Raw genomic sequence first — 17,317 nt, 5'->3', positions numbered from 1 at the left:
AAGATATCAAATCCTTTGGTATGCCTAAAATCTTTGGAAACATATTTTTTAAAGTTGTTGAAATTTCATAAACATGTCTATTGTTCTGGAGATCACACAAAGTAAATTAGGGTTCCCTTTTTCTAAAAGCAATGAACGTTGTTATGAACACCTGAAACCTGAACTTGAGGGAACAACCAAGGGTTGCTGAACTTGAGGGAAAAGGACACCGGCCAACCCACTTGGGGGTGGGTCCTTTGCTCATGGTTTATGTGCATGAACTCTGTTTGTGGTGTTTTCCCAAATTAATGCCAAGTTACTTCCCTCCTTTTATTTAAAAGTTTCTTTGCTACACTCAGACTCTGTGCTTGCGAGTGGGGAAGTATTGCCTCTTAAAGGCGCCCAGGGGGTGGTGTGTAATTGTCCCAGGTCACTGGGTGGGGACTCGAGCCAGTTTTGTGTTGTATTGTTGAAAAGGAACCCCTCGATACTGAGCCCAGCCTTTTTTGCTGCCAACTCTGACTGGCAGGAGGGTTACATCTATCCACAGCAGCAGAGTGAATCATTCTGTCCTCAGCAATTGGAGGTCCTCTTCTCTTCTCCCCAGGGTAGCCTGGTAACCCCTTTCTCAGCCTTCTTCCAAGTAGAGCATAGACCTGAAACCCTGAACGCCCCCACCCCAGGTCCGGTGCTCAAAGAGAAACATGGGGAATTGGTCCCCTGGCAATCTATCTCCTGCTTTGGAAGACCTGAGGCAATCAGGCCCTGGGCTGATTCTCAGCCATAGAATCATAGAATCGTAGGACTGGAGGGACCTCAAGGGGTCATCTAGTCCAGTCCCCTGCACCCATGGCAGGACTAAGTATTATCTAGACCATCCCTGGCAGGGGTTTGTCTAATCTGATCTTGAAAACCTACAATGCTCCTCTGCCATGTACATTGGCCAGACCGGACAATCTCTAGGCAAAAGAATAAATGGACACAAATCTGACGTCAAGAATTATAACATTCAAAACCCAGTTGGAGAACACTTCAACCTCCCTGGACACTCAATAACAGACTTAAAAGTGGCAATTCTTCAACAAACAAACTTCAGAAACAGAATCCAACAAGAATGAACTGGAGTTCATTTGCAAACTGGACACCATGAAATTAGGCCTGAAAAAAGACTGGGAGTGGATCATAGAATATCAGGGTTGGAAGGGACCTCAGGAGGTCATCTAGACCAATCCCCTACTCAAAGCAGGACTAATTCCGAAATGGCCACCTCAAGGATTGAACTCACAACCCTGGGTTTAGTAAGCCAATGCACAAACCACTGAGTTATCCCTCCCCCTACTGGATGGGTCGCTACAAAAACTAAATTTCCCCATGCTAATTTCCCCCTACTGTTACTCACACCTTCTTGTCAACTGTTTGAAATGGGCCACCCTGAATACCACTACAAAAGTGATTTTTTCTCCTGTTGATAATATCCCACTTTAATTGAATTGTCTCGTTAGAACTGACCCCACACTTGGTAAGGCAACTCCCGTCTTTTCATGCACTATGTATATATATCTTCCTACTATATTTTCCACTCCATGCATCTGATGAAGTGGGTTTTAGCACACAAAAGCTTATGCCCAACTAAATTTCTTAGTCTCTAAGGTGCCACAAGTCCTTCTCGTTGTTTTTTCCAGTGCTGGAGATTCCACAGCCTCCCTGAGCAAATTATTCCAGTGATTAACCACCCTGACAGGAAGGGTTTCCTAATGTTCAGTCTAAACCGCCCTTGCTGCAATTTAAGCCCATTTCTCCTTGTTCTATCCTCAGAGGTTCAGAAGAACAATTTTTCTCCCTCCTCTTTGTAACAACCTTTTATGTACTTGAAAACTGTTATCATGTCCCCTCTCAGTCTTCTCTTCTCCAGACTGAACAATCCCAGTGTTTTCAATCTTCCCTCAGAGCTCATGTTTTCTTTTCTTGCTCTTCTCTGGACTTGCTCCAATTTCTCCACATCTTTCCTGAAATGTGGGGCCCAGAACTGGACACAATACTCTATTTGCGGCCTAATCAGTGCAGAGTAGAGCGGAAGAATTACTTCTCAGGTCTTGCTTACAACACGCCTGCTAACAGATCCCAGAATGACGTTTGCTTGTTTTGCAACACTGTTAACTCATCTTTAACTTGTGATCCACTAGAACCCCCAGATCCCTTTCCGCAGTACTCCTTCCTAGGCAGTCATTTCTCATTTTGTATGTGTGCAACTGATTGTTCTTTCCTAAGTGGAGCACTTTGCATTTGTCCTTATTGAATTTCATCCTGTTTACTTCAGACCGTTTCTCCAGTTTCTCCAGATCATTTTGAATTTTAATTCTATCCTCCAAAGCACTTGCAACCCCTCTCAACTTGGTATCACACAGAATACACAAACTGTATAAATGTACTCTCCATGCAATTATCTAAATCATTGTTGAAGATATTGAACAGAGGGAACAGAACCAGGTTGTGTCGTCATTTGCACCAGCACAAAAAGGGTCTGGAGCTGCTATTCTGGCTCAGTCGAGCTGTACGCTTTGCATTGGTGTGAATGAGTTTGCCATGTGCAGGCAATGGAGAATCTTTCCTCCTTCAGACAGTCCCATCTGATTGACAGGGAGCTTGTGACTGTCTCAGGAGCCAGTTTGGAGCCTGCATTTCCATCTGACTCTGATGGAAACAGAAAGCAAGAGGCTGAGCTTCCCCTTTCCCAGAAATGGGAGAAAGCCAGGAAATGGGCCTGGCTCTCAGTCAGTAAACAAAACTCTGGATGACCTTAATTCTTGCATAGAAACACAGGCGAGGGACTGGCATTTGAAGCTGTTTAGCTTGGCGTCCATCCAACAGCCGCGCGAAAGCTTCTCTCCCTCCGCAACAGAAGATGGTTCCCTACAAGATATTACGGTGATGAGGTCCCCGGTGTGCAACATGAAGTGTGGGGCTGCTGAGCCCCTATTTCCCACCAGCCTAGGCTGCCTCTCCCACTGTGACGCTGATGTCAAGCTATACACCTCTGATAGGCACTGCACTGTCACAGCCGTCCATAGGCAGGGAAATACCCAACCGAGTTCCATGAATGCTTCTCCCAGCCACTCATGAACCAACAATAGCGAGGTTCCAGCAGCTCCCCCACCCCCAGCTTCCCAGCCTTGCTCCTCACAGCTGTATGGTCTTGCCCTGGTCAGAAGCCTGGCAAGTGTGAGTTCATTACCCAGTTCACCACTTCTACAAAGGAAACTGGACGTGCACCACCCTTTGTAACCTGAGCAGATTTTCCAAGCATTTCAACCAAAACACACTGTTTTAGGTAAAATATAGAAGAGGTTTATTACCTACGCAAAGATAGATTTTAAATGATTATAAGTGGCAAGTGTAGAGATCGGAGGTGGTTACTTAAGCAACAAAAATAAACTTGCAGTTTACATTGGACAAACTAAACAGGATTTGAATCAAGCAGCGTCTCCCCCTGACAGATGGTACAAACAGGTCCTCAATACGTAGGCTGGGACTCTCCTCCAGCTTGGGACCACCCCCGCAGTTCAAAATCTTTGTCCACCAGACATGTTTCCAAGTGTTGAGTAGTGGGGGGAGTGAGGCCAAGTGATAATGTCTCTTCCCCTCTTTATAGTTTCTTGAAGCTTGTTGAAAAGATCTATGCTGCTACGTGGGGGTCAGTCAGTCCCCGTAGGTCAAGCAGTCTCCATTGCTTATGTGATCTCTTTGAGAAGTCTCTATTGCATACAATCGCTGGGATAGTGGATTCTTTCCTTGGTGGGTGTTGACAAGCCATGAACTGCTGTCCGGCAACATCATTGTTGTGCCTGAAAGGCTGATTCTGGGTGTTCCCAACCTCACAACATATTTCAGTAACACATCCAGCAATACTTAACAACTTCACATACAATGATAGCACATATCTGCAGAAAAGGACCTAGGGGTTACACTGGACGAGAAGCTGGATATGATTCAACAGTGTTCCGTTGTTGCCAAGAAGGCCAATGGCATTTTGGGATGTGTAAGTAGGGGCATTGCCAGCTGATGGAGGGATGTGATCGTTCCCCTCTATTCGACATTGGTGAGGCCTCATCTGGAGTACTGTGTCCAATTTTGGCCCCACACTACAAGAAGGATGTGGAAAAATTGGAAAGAGTCCAGCGGAGGGCAACAAAAATTATGAGGGGACTGGAACACATGACTTATGAGGAGAGGCTGAGGGAACTCGGATTGTTTAGTCTGCAGAAGAGAAGAATGAGGGGGGATTTGATAGCTGCTTTCAATTACCTGAAAGGGGGTTCCAAAGAGGATGGATCTAGACTGTTCTCAGTGGTAGCTGATGACAGAACAAGGAGTAATGGTCTCAAGTTGCAGTGGGGGAGGTTTAGGTTGGATATTAGGAAAAACTTTTTCACTAGGAGGGTGGTGAAACACTGGAATGCGTTACCTAGGGAGGTGGTGGAATCTCCTTCCTCAGAAGTATTTAAGGTCAGGATTAACAAAAGCTCTGGCTGGGATGATTTAGTTGAGGATCAGTCCTGCTTTGAGCAGGGGGTTGGACTAGATGACCTCCTGAGGTCCCTTCCAACCCTGCTATTCTATGATTCTATGATTCTATGACGCTGATCTATGTCAAGGGTCCCGTGCAGCAGCCGGCACAATGGGGGCCCCGATATGGGCAGGATCTGTGCAGAGCTCGGCACAATGGGGTCCCAGATCTTGGATGGGGACTGCACCGTGCCCCATACAATGGGAGTCCTGATTTCAGTCTGGGTCTTTCCCGCGCCTGGCACAATGGGACCCATATCTCAGTAGGTGCTGCCCTGGTGCAAATAATAATAAAAGTTGTACCCTGGGAGGGTTTGGAAGCATCTGGCTGTTAAACCCCAACTGGAGACTAAATTCTTAAATTGCTCCTGTCACATTTTTGTTTTATTCCTGAGCTGCAGTTTGAGCTACTGCTGCAGAGTTTATACACGGATTTGCCTGTTGAGGCTGAGCTTAGGACTGGCCAAGTGTCTGGGAATCACTGACACTGCTTAGACTAACCTGGGGCATGTGGACTGTAGTTGCATTGAGCTCTGACAGTGGTTGGTTCGTATGATGCTATAAACCACTTTTTTGCAACAGATTTACTGTGTTCTGCAATCAGTAACTGTAGTGAGGCCATATTGGAAATCCTGGGACTTCTAAAGGCCCCTCCCCCAGCCTAGCAGGAGGGACCACTGGACCCAGGAACCAAATGAAGATGGGGGACAGCTAAGGAATAAAAGGGACAGGAGTGAAGGTCATAGGTTCCAAACTAGGGGTACAGAGGGGTACACCGAGCAGAGAACCCCGGACAGTGCCCACTGCTCCTCAAAGTTGTCAAGGGAGCTAGCAGATGCCACTCAGAGGAACTCTGCCCAGATGTATGAGACCAGGGAGGAAAGGAAATAAGCCACACAGACACGGAGCACCCCCTCATCTAGCATCCTTCTGCTGATATTGTAGATGGTGCCTTTGGCCAGGGCCAGGAAGAGGTTCATAGAATCAAATCATAGAATATCAGGGTTGGAAGGGATCTCAGCAGGTCATCTAGTCCAACCCCCTGCTCAAAGCAGGGCCAATCCCCAGTTTTTGCACCAGATCCCTAAATAGCCCCCTCAAGGATTGAGCTCACAACCCAGGGTTTAGCAGGCCTATGCTCAAACCACTGAGCCGGAATAGGGGCTGCAACTTGACACATTCAAGATAGGCTTGCGCCAGGTTCTCCCTCACGACGCAGAAAGGGCAGGCCTTGGGTATGGGGATGAACCGCGCCAGGTGGACGCCCGTGCTTACGGCTCCATGAAGGTGGAATAAAGGCTGGCCCAGCGGGTCTCCTCACCCTCGACAGGTAGTAAATAGTCCCGCATATTGGGCGGGACCCGAGGGTGAGGAAATGCAGAGTGTGGAGCATGAGCATGTGCAGTTGGTCTCTGGGCACGGTCCGGAACCAAACCGGCTTCAGGGTGCGCAGCCGGCTTGGAGTGTGGGAGCGGGGAGGCCGGGGGTGGTGCTGGTCACGCAACGGGGGCTGAATAAAAAGGTCCAGAGGGCCCGGGGTAAGGGGTGGGCGGGGAACGCCCTCTCGTAGGGCCCGCTGCAGGAAGACGAGAGAAACGGTGACAAGGCAGCCCCCACCTCCTGGACTACGTGCAGCGGGGTCGGAAGGGTGGAGAGCCCCATATGGCGACCAAGCGCATGGGGATCCACCCAGTCCCCCCTGTTGTAGTCCAGGTGGTCTCCGACCCTGGTGGTTTCTGCCAGGACCAACCTCCGGCGCATCGGGGTAATTGAGAAATTGCAAAGTGACTGGCGCAGCCCCATCGTCTTGGTCCCTAAACCGGATGGGATGTCTGCTTCTGCATCGACTTTAGGAGGGTCAGTAATATTTCAAAATGTGAGGCCTACCCTATGCCGCAGATTGATGTACTACTAGACTGCCTGGGGGATGCACAGTACATCAGTACCCTGGACCTCACAAAGGGGTATTGGCAACTCCCCCTAAGTCTGAGCTCTCGGGAGAAGACTGCCTTTTCTACCTCCACCAGGTGGTATCAATTCACCCGAATGCCTTTAGGTCTTCATGGGGCACCAGCCACCTTCCAGAGGTTGATGGACGGGGTCCTACAGCTACACAAATCCTTTGCGGCTGTGTACCTTGACGACGTGATAATTTACAGCCACTGTTGGGAGGACCACCTCAACCAGGTCACCGCCGTCCTACGGGCCCTGTGGGATGCCAGGCTGATGGCCAACCCCAAGAAATGCAAAATTGGCTGGCAAGAGGCATGAACTGGTGCTCTTCAGCCCTGACTTTGACAGGGAGTTCCTGCTATAGTCGGAGGTGGGCCTGGGGGCAGTCCTTTCATAGGAGGTAAATGGGGAAGAACACCCTATATTATATATCAGCCGTAACCTGTTCCCCTGAGAGCGAAATTATGTGGTGGTTGAGAAAGAAGCACTGGCGGTCAAGTGGGCGTGGATGCCTTACTATATTATCATGTAGGCGGCCCCTTCATACTAGTAACTGACCACGCATCTCTGAAGTGGCTACAAACAGCAAAGGAGACAAACCCTCGGATTATGCGGTGGTACCTAACCCTGCAGCCTTATGCCTTCACCATTCAGCATTGACCATAGAATCATAGAAGATTAGGGATGGAAGAGACCTCAGGAGGTTATCTAGTTCAATCTCCTACTCAAAGCAGGATCAACACCAACTAAATCATCACAGCCAGGGCTTTGTCAAGACGGGCCTTAAAAACCTCTAAGGATGGAGATTCCACCACCTGCCTAGGTAACCCATTCCAGTGCTACACCACCCTTCTAGTGAAAAAGTTTTTCCTAATATCCAACCTAGACCTCCTCCACTGCAACTTGAGACCATTGCTCCTTGTCCTGTCATCTGCCACCACTGAGAACAGTCGAGCTCCATCCTCTTTGGAACCCCCTTTCAGGTAGTTGAAGGCTGCTATCAAATCCCCCCTCACTCTTCTCTTCTGCAGACTAAATAACCCCAGTACCTTCAGCCTCTCCTTCTAAGTCATGTGCCCCAGCCCCCTAATCATCTTTGTTGCCCTCTGCTGGACTCTCTCCAATTTATCCACGTCCCTTCTGCAGTGGGAGGGACCAAAACTGGGCCCAATACTCCAGGTGTGGCCTCACCAGTGCTAAATAGAGAGGGAAAATCACTTCCCTCGATCTGCTGGCAACATTCCTATAAATACAGCCCAATGTGTCGTTGGCCTTCTTGGCAAGAAGGGCACACTGTTGACTCATATCCAGCTTTTCATCACTGCAATCCCCAGGTCCTTTTCTGCAGAACGGCTGCTTAGCCAGTCGGTCCCCAGCTTGTAGCGGTGCATGGGATTTTTCCTTCCTAAGTGCAGGACTCTGCACTTGTCCTTGTTGAACCTCAACAGATGTCTTTTGGCCCAATCCTCCAATTTGTCTAAGTCACTCTGGACCCTATCCCTACCCTCCAGCGTATCTACCTCTTCTCCGAGCTTAGTGTGATCTGCAAACTTGCTGAGGGTGCAATTCATCCCATCACCCAGATCATTAATAAAGATGTTGAACAAAACCGGCCCCAGGACTGACCCCGGGTACCGGCTGCCAACTAGACACTACCCATTGAGCTGACGATCTAGCCAGCTTTCTATCCACCTTTATAGTCCATTCATCCAGCCCATACTTCTTTAACTTGCTGGCAAGAATACTGTGGGAGACCATATCAAAAGCTTTGCTAAAGTCAAGAAAGCCACTGCTTTCACCATATCCACAGAGCCAGTTATCTCACCTTCCTCTCCTCCAAGCGCTTCAAAATGGATTCCTTGAGGGCCCACTCCATGATTTTGCCAGGGACTGAAGTGAGGCTGACCGGTCTGTAGTTCCCCAGGTTCTCTTTCTTCCCTTTTTTCTTCCAGACAGAGCTGTGTGCCAATGTGATCAACTTTGGCTGGTGTTGGGTTACAAATCATGTCAGTGCAGGGGTCATGAAATGTTGTTATCCTTATTGTGTGAGCAAAGGGCAGCAGAACTGTGCTTTGCCTGACCTGATTGAGGGGGTCACCCTCAGCTGAACTGAACTCGCTAAGCAGCAGGTTGGGATGCCAGCGCCCAGTGCAGAGAGAGAGAGGGTGGGGAAGGTGGAGACAGGCGTATTGCCTGGTGGTGCGGGCTGTGCTGACGAGTCCCATGTGCTATTAACCTGCCCCTCTCCACCGTTCAAAGATAGAGCTAACTAAGCTCCATTGAAAGTCTTTTGTTTTGTTAAATAAGCAATCGTCAGGTCTAAGTGCTGCTTAGGTCTGCTGTGGAAGAGACTGCTCGCCTGTATTAGCAGGGAGGTTCCCCCTGTGATGGGTTGGATCACAGAAAGCCCCTTGGGGTCACCAATTGATGTGCCACGACTACTTCTGCCCCTGCTTTCCTGCCCTGCCAGCTTGGGACTCCAGAGCCCTGCCTGGTTTGAGTCAGACTCGCTAGCCTGCTGCAAACCCAGACCCAGGTCTGAACCACGTCCCTAACAGCTGTGGGCTTACCTGGAAGAGGTTTAGGAAGTGTTCCTGTCTTTAACACTCAGATGCTCATCTTCCAATGGGGTCCAAACCCCAAATTAATCTGTTTTACCCTGTATAAAGCTTATACAGGGTAAACGCATAGATTGTTCACCCTCTATAACACTGATAGAGAGATATGCACAGCTATCTCCCCTCCCCCCGGTACTGATACATACTGCGGGTTAATTAATAAGTAAAAAGTGATTTTATTAAGTACAGAAAGTAGGATTTAAGTGGTTCCAAGTAGTAACAGACAGAACAAAGTGAATTACCAAGTAAAATAAAATAAAACACGCAAATCTACGTCTACTACAGTAGTAAAACTGAATACAGGTAAAACCTCACCCTCAGTGATGTTCCAGTGCTTCCTTTTACAGACTAGTCTCCCTCTAGTCTGGGTCCAGCAATCACTTATTCCCCCCCCCCCCCCCCCCACCGTAGTTACTGTCCTTTTTTCCAGTTTCTTTCAGGTATCCTTGGGGGTGGAGAGGCTATCTCCTGAGCCAGCTGAAGACAAAATGGAGAGGTCTCCCAGGGATTTTTATAGACTTTCTCTTCTGGGTGGACATCCCTCCCTCCCTGGAATCAAGCAAGTATACAACCAATATTCATAACTTTGAACACAAAAATGATACATACATACAAATTGGAGGCATATATTCAGTAGATCATAACCTTTACAGAGATATGTTACATGGCATATGTAGCATAAAACATATTCCAGGTATGTCATATATATACATTTGTAAGCATATTTCCCTAAAGCCTTATGGGGTCCACCGTCACACCCCCACTCACAGCTCAAATCACTGACACGTGGGTGGAACCTCAAGAGTCTGAAGTGGCAGCAGAAGATGGTGGAGTGGTAACTGTGATCAGCAGTGAAAGTGTTGCTTGATGTTTCTCCCCCCTCCCCTCTGAGTGGGAGGTGATCTCATGAGAATGCACCTCGGGACTCTGGGTCTCCGCTGACCAAGGACTGCCCCTGTGAGGGGGAGGGAGAGGGGAGTAGCTGCTTTCCACCTTCAGATTCTCAACCAGTTCCTCCCTGTTTGTCAGAATCAAACCCAAAACAGCCTCTCCCCTAGTCACTTTCTCCACCTCCCCTAATAAAAAACTCATCTCCACCAGAGCAGGTAACTCTCCCATGGGAACCTGAGCTTCTGCAACCAATCACGTCTCACTCACCCTTTCCTCTGCAGACACAGAGTCAGCTCAGCCCAGAGAAGTTGGGCTCTGCACGATGAAGCTTTTCCAGCAACAGCTCCCAGATGGGCCAAGACTCCCAAAAGGACAAAGCCCTGCAGCCCCTTGTCCTCATTCGCATCTTCTGTCCTTGGGGATCTTGTGAGGGCTGTAGGACAAGAGCCCTGTTCCTGCTGGCTTTAGGAGAGAGGTGGCTGGAGGCATCTGGACATCAGGAAACCTGGAGGAAGAGCAGGGAGTCAGTCAAGAAAAAAACACCCTATCACCTGGGGGTGAACACTTTTCACAGCGTGATCACTCTGTATCTGACCTATCAATCAACTTCAAAGGAAATCTGCACAACGCTTTCAAAAGACGCTCTTGGGAGCATAAATTCATAACTCTGCTAAACACTAAAAATCATGAATTGAACAAAGGCACTGGATTTATGTCTTACTGCAACAATCAGTAACCCAGTGACCTCTTTTTGTCCTATAACTGCAGAGGTGTTAACAGGCCACTCCACCTTGAATGGGCTCTTAGGCTATGTCTACACTTACCATTTAAAGCTCAAAAAGTCCCTTTTTTGCGCTAAAATCACGGGAGCGTCTACACTTGTTAATGACTTTTGGCGGTGAAACTCGAAAGTTCTTACCGCTGTTCTTTTTCCGCTGTTGTGAAAGTGAAGACACGTTCAACCAGTGTAAACACCTTTTGGCCTCTGGAGGATATCCCACAGTTCCAAAAGTGACCACTCTGGCCATCATCTCCGCTGCTCTGACGCCAGGTAAACGGACGTCCGTCCCTCCCCCTGTAAGCCCTGAGAAGTTTGAAACTCCATTTCCCTTTGCTTGTAGATGTGGCGGGGAAAGCAGGCAGACAGCAGGGGAGTTAAAAAGAATGCCATGAAAGAAACAAGGAAGTAATGGGGCTGCTGGGACCTGAAGCAGGGCAGCACAGGGCACTGAGCAGGGACCCAGAATGCCTTCCGCTCACGTCCCCTTCCCACAAGACCTATCGAGAGAGCTGCACTGTGGGATAGCTGCCCCACAGCGCGGCTCGTGTAAACACTCTCTGATGCCTGAGGAATTAAGTGAGAACACAAACCAGCACTTTACTTTCACTGGTTCCCTGTCACTGGTGAAACTTACATTGCAAAAACTCTGCAAGTGTAGACAGACCCTTTGAATATGTATTAACTACTTATGCTAGACAATGTGTTCCACCTTGCATTTATCTGTGACACTGTGGCCTGGTCTGTACTATACATTTTTGGTAAATGCAAGTGTAGTTTGTCTGGAAGGTTGGTGGTGAGGGAAGCTTTCAGAAATGGTCACTTTCATTTTTTCATTAACAGTACCCTCCACAACTCACCTTTCAAGATCCATGGATCCTACACACGCCTATCACAACATATGCACCTCACCCAGTGCACTAAATGTCCCAATAACAACTATGTGGGTGAAGCCAGACAATCACTACTCTCTCAAATGAACTCACCCAGGCAAATGATAAAAGACAAAAACACCCTATCACCTGGGGGTGAGCACTTTTCACAACGTGATCACTCTGTATCTGACCTATCAGTCCTCAACCTCAAAGGAAACCTGCACAATGCTTTCAAAAGACGCTCTTGGAAGCATAGATTCATAACTCTGCTAAACACTAAAAATCATGAATTGAACAAAGGCACTGGATTTATGTCTTACTGCAACAATCAGTAACCCAGTGACTTCTTTTTGTCCTATAACTGCAGAGGTGTTAACAGGCCACTCCATCTTGAATGGGCTCTTAGGCTATGTCTACACTTACCATTTAAAGCTCAAAAGAGCAATTGGTGAAATGCTTTAGCTCCCCAGACTAAAGTCAGAGTTTCTCAGTGTGAGCCTAGCTACAAAGACAAAGGCCTTTCAGCCCTATCTGCCCCCACATGTGAAATTACTGCTCCTATTCCACATGCTGAAAATGATCTTTGAAAAAACCCCAAGGAAGTGAACTTCCCAAAACTTTATAAGTGTGGCAGTTTGGTGGCCCAGAGGTGCCCTTCCAGCATGTGGAGAGTGGCTAAATGTAAACCTCTGACAACCAGATTCCAGGCCCAGGGTGTGCTGGGAAGGCAGAGAGATGGGAGGCAAGGAGGGGGAAAGCCGGGCTGTGGGTCATGCAGGTGCTGGAAAATGCCTGGTGTAAGGCTTCATGAGCCACAGGAGTAAGGGGTAGGCTGGGTCTCCCAGGATCACCGTGGGCGTTTCCACATCCCCTATTGGAATCTTCTGTTCTGGAAAGAAAGTCCCTGCATGCAGCTTTCTATACAGGCCAGACTTCCTGAAGATGTGTGCATCATGCACCTTCCCTGACCACCCTGCACTGATGTCAGTGAAATGCACCCAGTGATCCACTAGCACCTGCGGAATCATAGAGAAGAGGCCATTTCTGTTGATGTGCTCCATCGCAAGATGGTCGGGGCCAAAACTGGGATACACCTGCCATCTATTGCCCCGCTGCAATTAGGGAATCCCATTGCCACAAAGCCTTCCACTATTTTCCCATGCATTACCCAGAGTCACAGTCCTTCATATCAGGAGGCAATTAATGGCCCTGCACACTTGCATCACCACAACCCCCACGATGGACTTCCCAATTCCAAACCGATTTGCAACTGACCAGTAGCAGTCTGGAATTGCCAGCTTCCACAAAGTGATCACCACTCACTTTTCCACCATGAGGGCAGCTTTCATTCTGGTGTCCTTGCACCACAGGGCAGGGACGAGCTCTGCACGCAATTCCAGGAAGGTGGCTTTGTGCATCTGAAAGTTCTGCAGCCACTGCTCATCATCCCATACCCACATCATGAGCTGATCCCACCACTCAGTGCCGTTTCCCGAGTCCAGTAGCAATGGTCTACCGTATGCAGCTGCTCCGTGAATGCCAACGTCAATCTTGAATTGTTTCTTTCCATGGCACACAGAGGGCAGGTGCCACAGTTTTACTTTCAGATTTTCAGTTCATGAAATACTGCAGGATCAGCCACGTTTTATTCAGAATGCTCATCACAAGACTGGTGAGCCGTGCAGGGTCCATACATTCAGGCAGAGATGGTGGGCGCACAGTTTACAAGGGCAGTTGAAAAATGTCGCAAAATGTAGTTGGAAACCCCTGGGAGGATGGGACAGAGTAAACTACATCATGAGATGGTGAGACTGTTAGACCCACAACAGGGGTCTCCCTATGGGATGGGGGAGCAGGCAGATACCAGACACAGTGTTGGTATGTAATACTCTAAGTGCTCTTTATTGCTTACAAAATGAATCTCACTCATTCCACATTCATACCCCAAACGACTACACCAGAGTCCGAAGATCAGAATGAAGTTCTGATGGCCTGTCGAGGTTCAGTTCAATGACATGGTGTGGGGAGCCAACATTACCCACCAATATCCAAACAGGACTCTGGATCGATGAAAGACTCCAAACACATCAAACATGCATTTATAATCCACTTCGTGACATCATTAGTCTTCTGTCTCTGTTGTCTGGGCCTTTCACCCACAACTCTAAGGAGACAGTCCACAGCAGGCTGCCATGATCCAAGGCATCCCATTTCTTCCAATCCTTATACATTTGAATAGCAGTCCAGCTGGTGTTATTTCCTTATCTGCTGATTCTTCTTTCCCAGGGACATGACAAAGTTGTTTTGCACAAACAATTCTTGACCGTTTGAAACCTTAAGTTCTCGGTTCAGTTGCCAACACGCAACGCAAATATTCATGTCAAGCACACTCCATCCACACTAGGCCTCAATGACCTATAACAAATTACATGGGTATATGGATTATATATATATATCTCCCAAGAAGCCCATCCCTATGATGCACTGCAATCCATTGCCAAAATGCTGAGAAACAGAAAGTGGCGATTTGCACTGTGGGATAGCTACCCCCAGTGCACTGCTCTCTTTGTCGATGCCAGCTGTGGACATGCTCCGCCAACATAAGGAGCATTGTGTGGACATGCACAAGTGATGTAATTACAGTAGTTTATGCTCGTCAATGGACCTTAAGTTGACTCCACGCTGTAGTGTAGACGTGGCCCAAGGCAGGAGACAACAGGTGGATCTCCAAGTCTTGAAAGCGGTCAGGAAAGAGCTGACACACACATGCATCCTTCTCCCATTTTTTTAAATGAGTTAACGGAGAGGATACGCAACATCACTAGAGATATAACCAGGACAAAACCTAAATCTCTAGCATACCAGTGCCAGGCCTTAGCCACCGATCCACACCCCGTCTGGCATTGGATGTGATAAATTTTAAATGCTGAATCTGATCAATTCCAGAATTTCTAGGCAACAGTGGTCAGAACTCTATTGATTTGGGGGATATTCAGAACATTGAAAGAGGGGGAAATGGGTGACATATGGAATCACTCTCATTTTAATAAAGAACAGGAGGACTTGTGGCACCTCAGAGACTAACACATTTATTTGAGCATAAGCTTTCGTGAGCTACAGCTCACTTCATCGGATGCTCTAGCTCACGAAAGCTCATGCTCAAATAAATTGGTTAGTCTCTAAGCTGCCACAAGTCCTCCTGTTCTTTTTGCGAATACAGACTAACACGGATGCTACTCGGAAACCTCTCATTTTAATAGCAGCCATTAGCACCTTGCAGCGTAACAATACCCCTGCTCATCCTTCCAATAGAGTAATGTGTCAACACCCTAAATGACAAACTATCCCTGTTGGGACCCAAAGGAGAGATATTCAGCCAGCAAGGGCAGCTGGAGAGAGAAGGCTTCATTCATCCAGGGCCATCCTTACCCATATGCAAACTATGCAGCTGTGTAGGGCACCAGGAAATTTGGGGCGTGCTGCTCCAGTGGCCAGCCCGATTCCCCAGCCGGCTGAGCCTGCCAGGAAAGCTGCCCCCGCCCCTGCTCCGCCCCCATCCCGCCTCTTCCCCAAAGCTCCTGCCCCAGCTGTGCCCCCGCGCCACCTCTTCCCACCCCTGCTCCGCCCCAGTCCCTCCCCCACTCCACCCCTTCCCCAAAGCCCCTGCCCCTGCTCCGCCCCCACGCCACTTCTTCCCACCCCTGCTCCACACAAGACCTGCCCCCACTCCACCCCTTCCCCTGAGCTATGTCCTGGGGGACTGCAGCAGGGGTCGGGCGGGAAGTGGAGTGACCCTGCCCCAGCCTGGTCCGCTCCTCCGGCTCCCAGCCACACCGCCGGTGAGTGCTGGGGGGCAGTTCTCCCCTACCCCCCAAGTCCCAAGGCTGAGAGCCAGGGGAGCAGAGCGAAGCAGGCTGGGGCCAGGTCACTCCACTTCCCGCTGCCCTGTGAGTGCAGGGTTGGGCCCTCCCTGCACTCACTGGGCAGCAGGAAGTAGAACGACCCAGCCCCAACCCGCTCCACCGGCTCGTGCTGGGGGGTGGTTTCTCCCCTGCCTCCGAAGCCCCAAGCCTGCTCCTGCCCCCCACAGAACTTGGGCGCAGGCCCCCGCGCGGATGCCTGGGGCCAACTCCCCCACCCCCCCACAGAGGGGCTGTGTAGGGCACCATGATGTCTAGGGACGGCCATACATTCATCCTTACCTCCTTCCTAAACTCCTGCCACCTCAAAGCCTGCTCAAGGCAAGGAAGAGAAAGCACCAGCTGTCTGCACCTCCCTTGCCTAATGGGGGGAAGGAAGGTACTTTGGAGCTGGGGAAGACACACACAGACCCAGGCACAGTATGGAGAATGGGTGGCCCTCTGGTATGGGTGGAGAATGGGGAACCCTGGCAAGAGGGGATGGGGGACACACAGTGCAAGGAGGAGATTGCAAGGCACTGCAGGGAGCCCAAGAAATAGAGGGGGATGGGAGGGTGGCACACAGGGAGTAGGTGGGGGGAATGGAGGGGTGCAATGAGCTCGGCCTGCAAAGTTACAAAATGTGTAACCCTTTAGAGTTATCTCTACACTACAAAGAAACAACCCTCCTCTCCCAGAGCCAGGGGTACAGGCCAGGTTTCCTAATCTCCAGTGCGGTACCTCTGACTAGAAGCAGCATGACATAGAAGCAGCATGTCTGGGGCTCTGACCCCAAGCGGGCGTTTGCCTCCTGGGTTTTTTGGTAGGCTTTCCTGAGCTCCTTAAGTTTCACGCAGCACTGCTGCGGGTCCCTGTTTCGCCTCTGTCCTTCATGCCCTTGGAGATTTTTTCAAATATTTTGGCATTTCATCTTTTGGAACAGAGTTCTGATAGCACGGATTCGTCTCCCCATACAGCGACCAGATCCAGTACCTCCCGTTCGGTCCATGCTGGAGCTCTTTTGCGCTTCTGGGACTCCATGGTCACCTCTGCTGATGAGATCTGCACGGTCACCTGTGCTGATCCGCTTGCCATGCTGGCCAAACAGAAAATTAAATTCAAAAGTTCGCGGGGCTTTTCCTGTCTACCTGGCCAGTGCATCCGAGTTCAGAGTGCTGTCCAGAGCAGTCACAATGGAGCACTGTGGGATAGCTCCCGGGGGCCAATACCATCGAATTGCGTCCACACTACCCCAAATTCGACCCAGCGATGTTGATTTCAGCGCTAATCCCCTCGTCGGAGAGGAGTACAGAAATCAATTTTAAGAGCCCATTAAGCCGACAAAAATGGCTTCATCATGTGGACGGGTGCAGGGTTAAATCGATCTAACGCTGCTAAATTCGACCTAAACTCGTAGTGTTGTTGCCGGCACCCAGTACCGAGAGGCAAAACAACAGCAGGGGTTTGTTACCCGGTATGTTTTACTTAATAATCACAATGGGGTGGAGAAGCAGAAAAGTTTATTTGCAGCTGCAAACAAGGTACAGGGAGAACAGAATTTTAAATCCTGCACACCAGAGCAGGTCATTATATATATTTTTTATATTTTTTAATGTTACTGCACTACACATTAGCCACTTAAAACTTTGCACAAATATTTTGCCTTTTTTATATGGGTTACAACAATGTTTATTTTCTGCAACCTCTAACAAGCATTCCTAGCAACTTTAAACAACCAGCACATCCTGTCTGGCCTTGTAA

The sequence above is a fragment of the Caretta caretta genome, chromosome 24 (assembly GCF_965140235.1).
Source record: "Caretta caretta isolate rCarCar2 chromosome 24, rCarCar1.hap1, whole genome shotgun sequence".
NCBI lineage: Eukaryota > Metazoa > Chordata > Testudines > Cheloniidae > Caretta > Caretta caretta.
The sequence above is the reverse complement of the archived record's forward strand: the minus strand, read 5'-3'. Positions refer to the sequence as shown.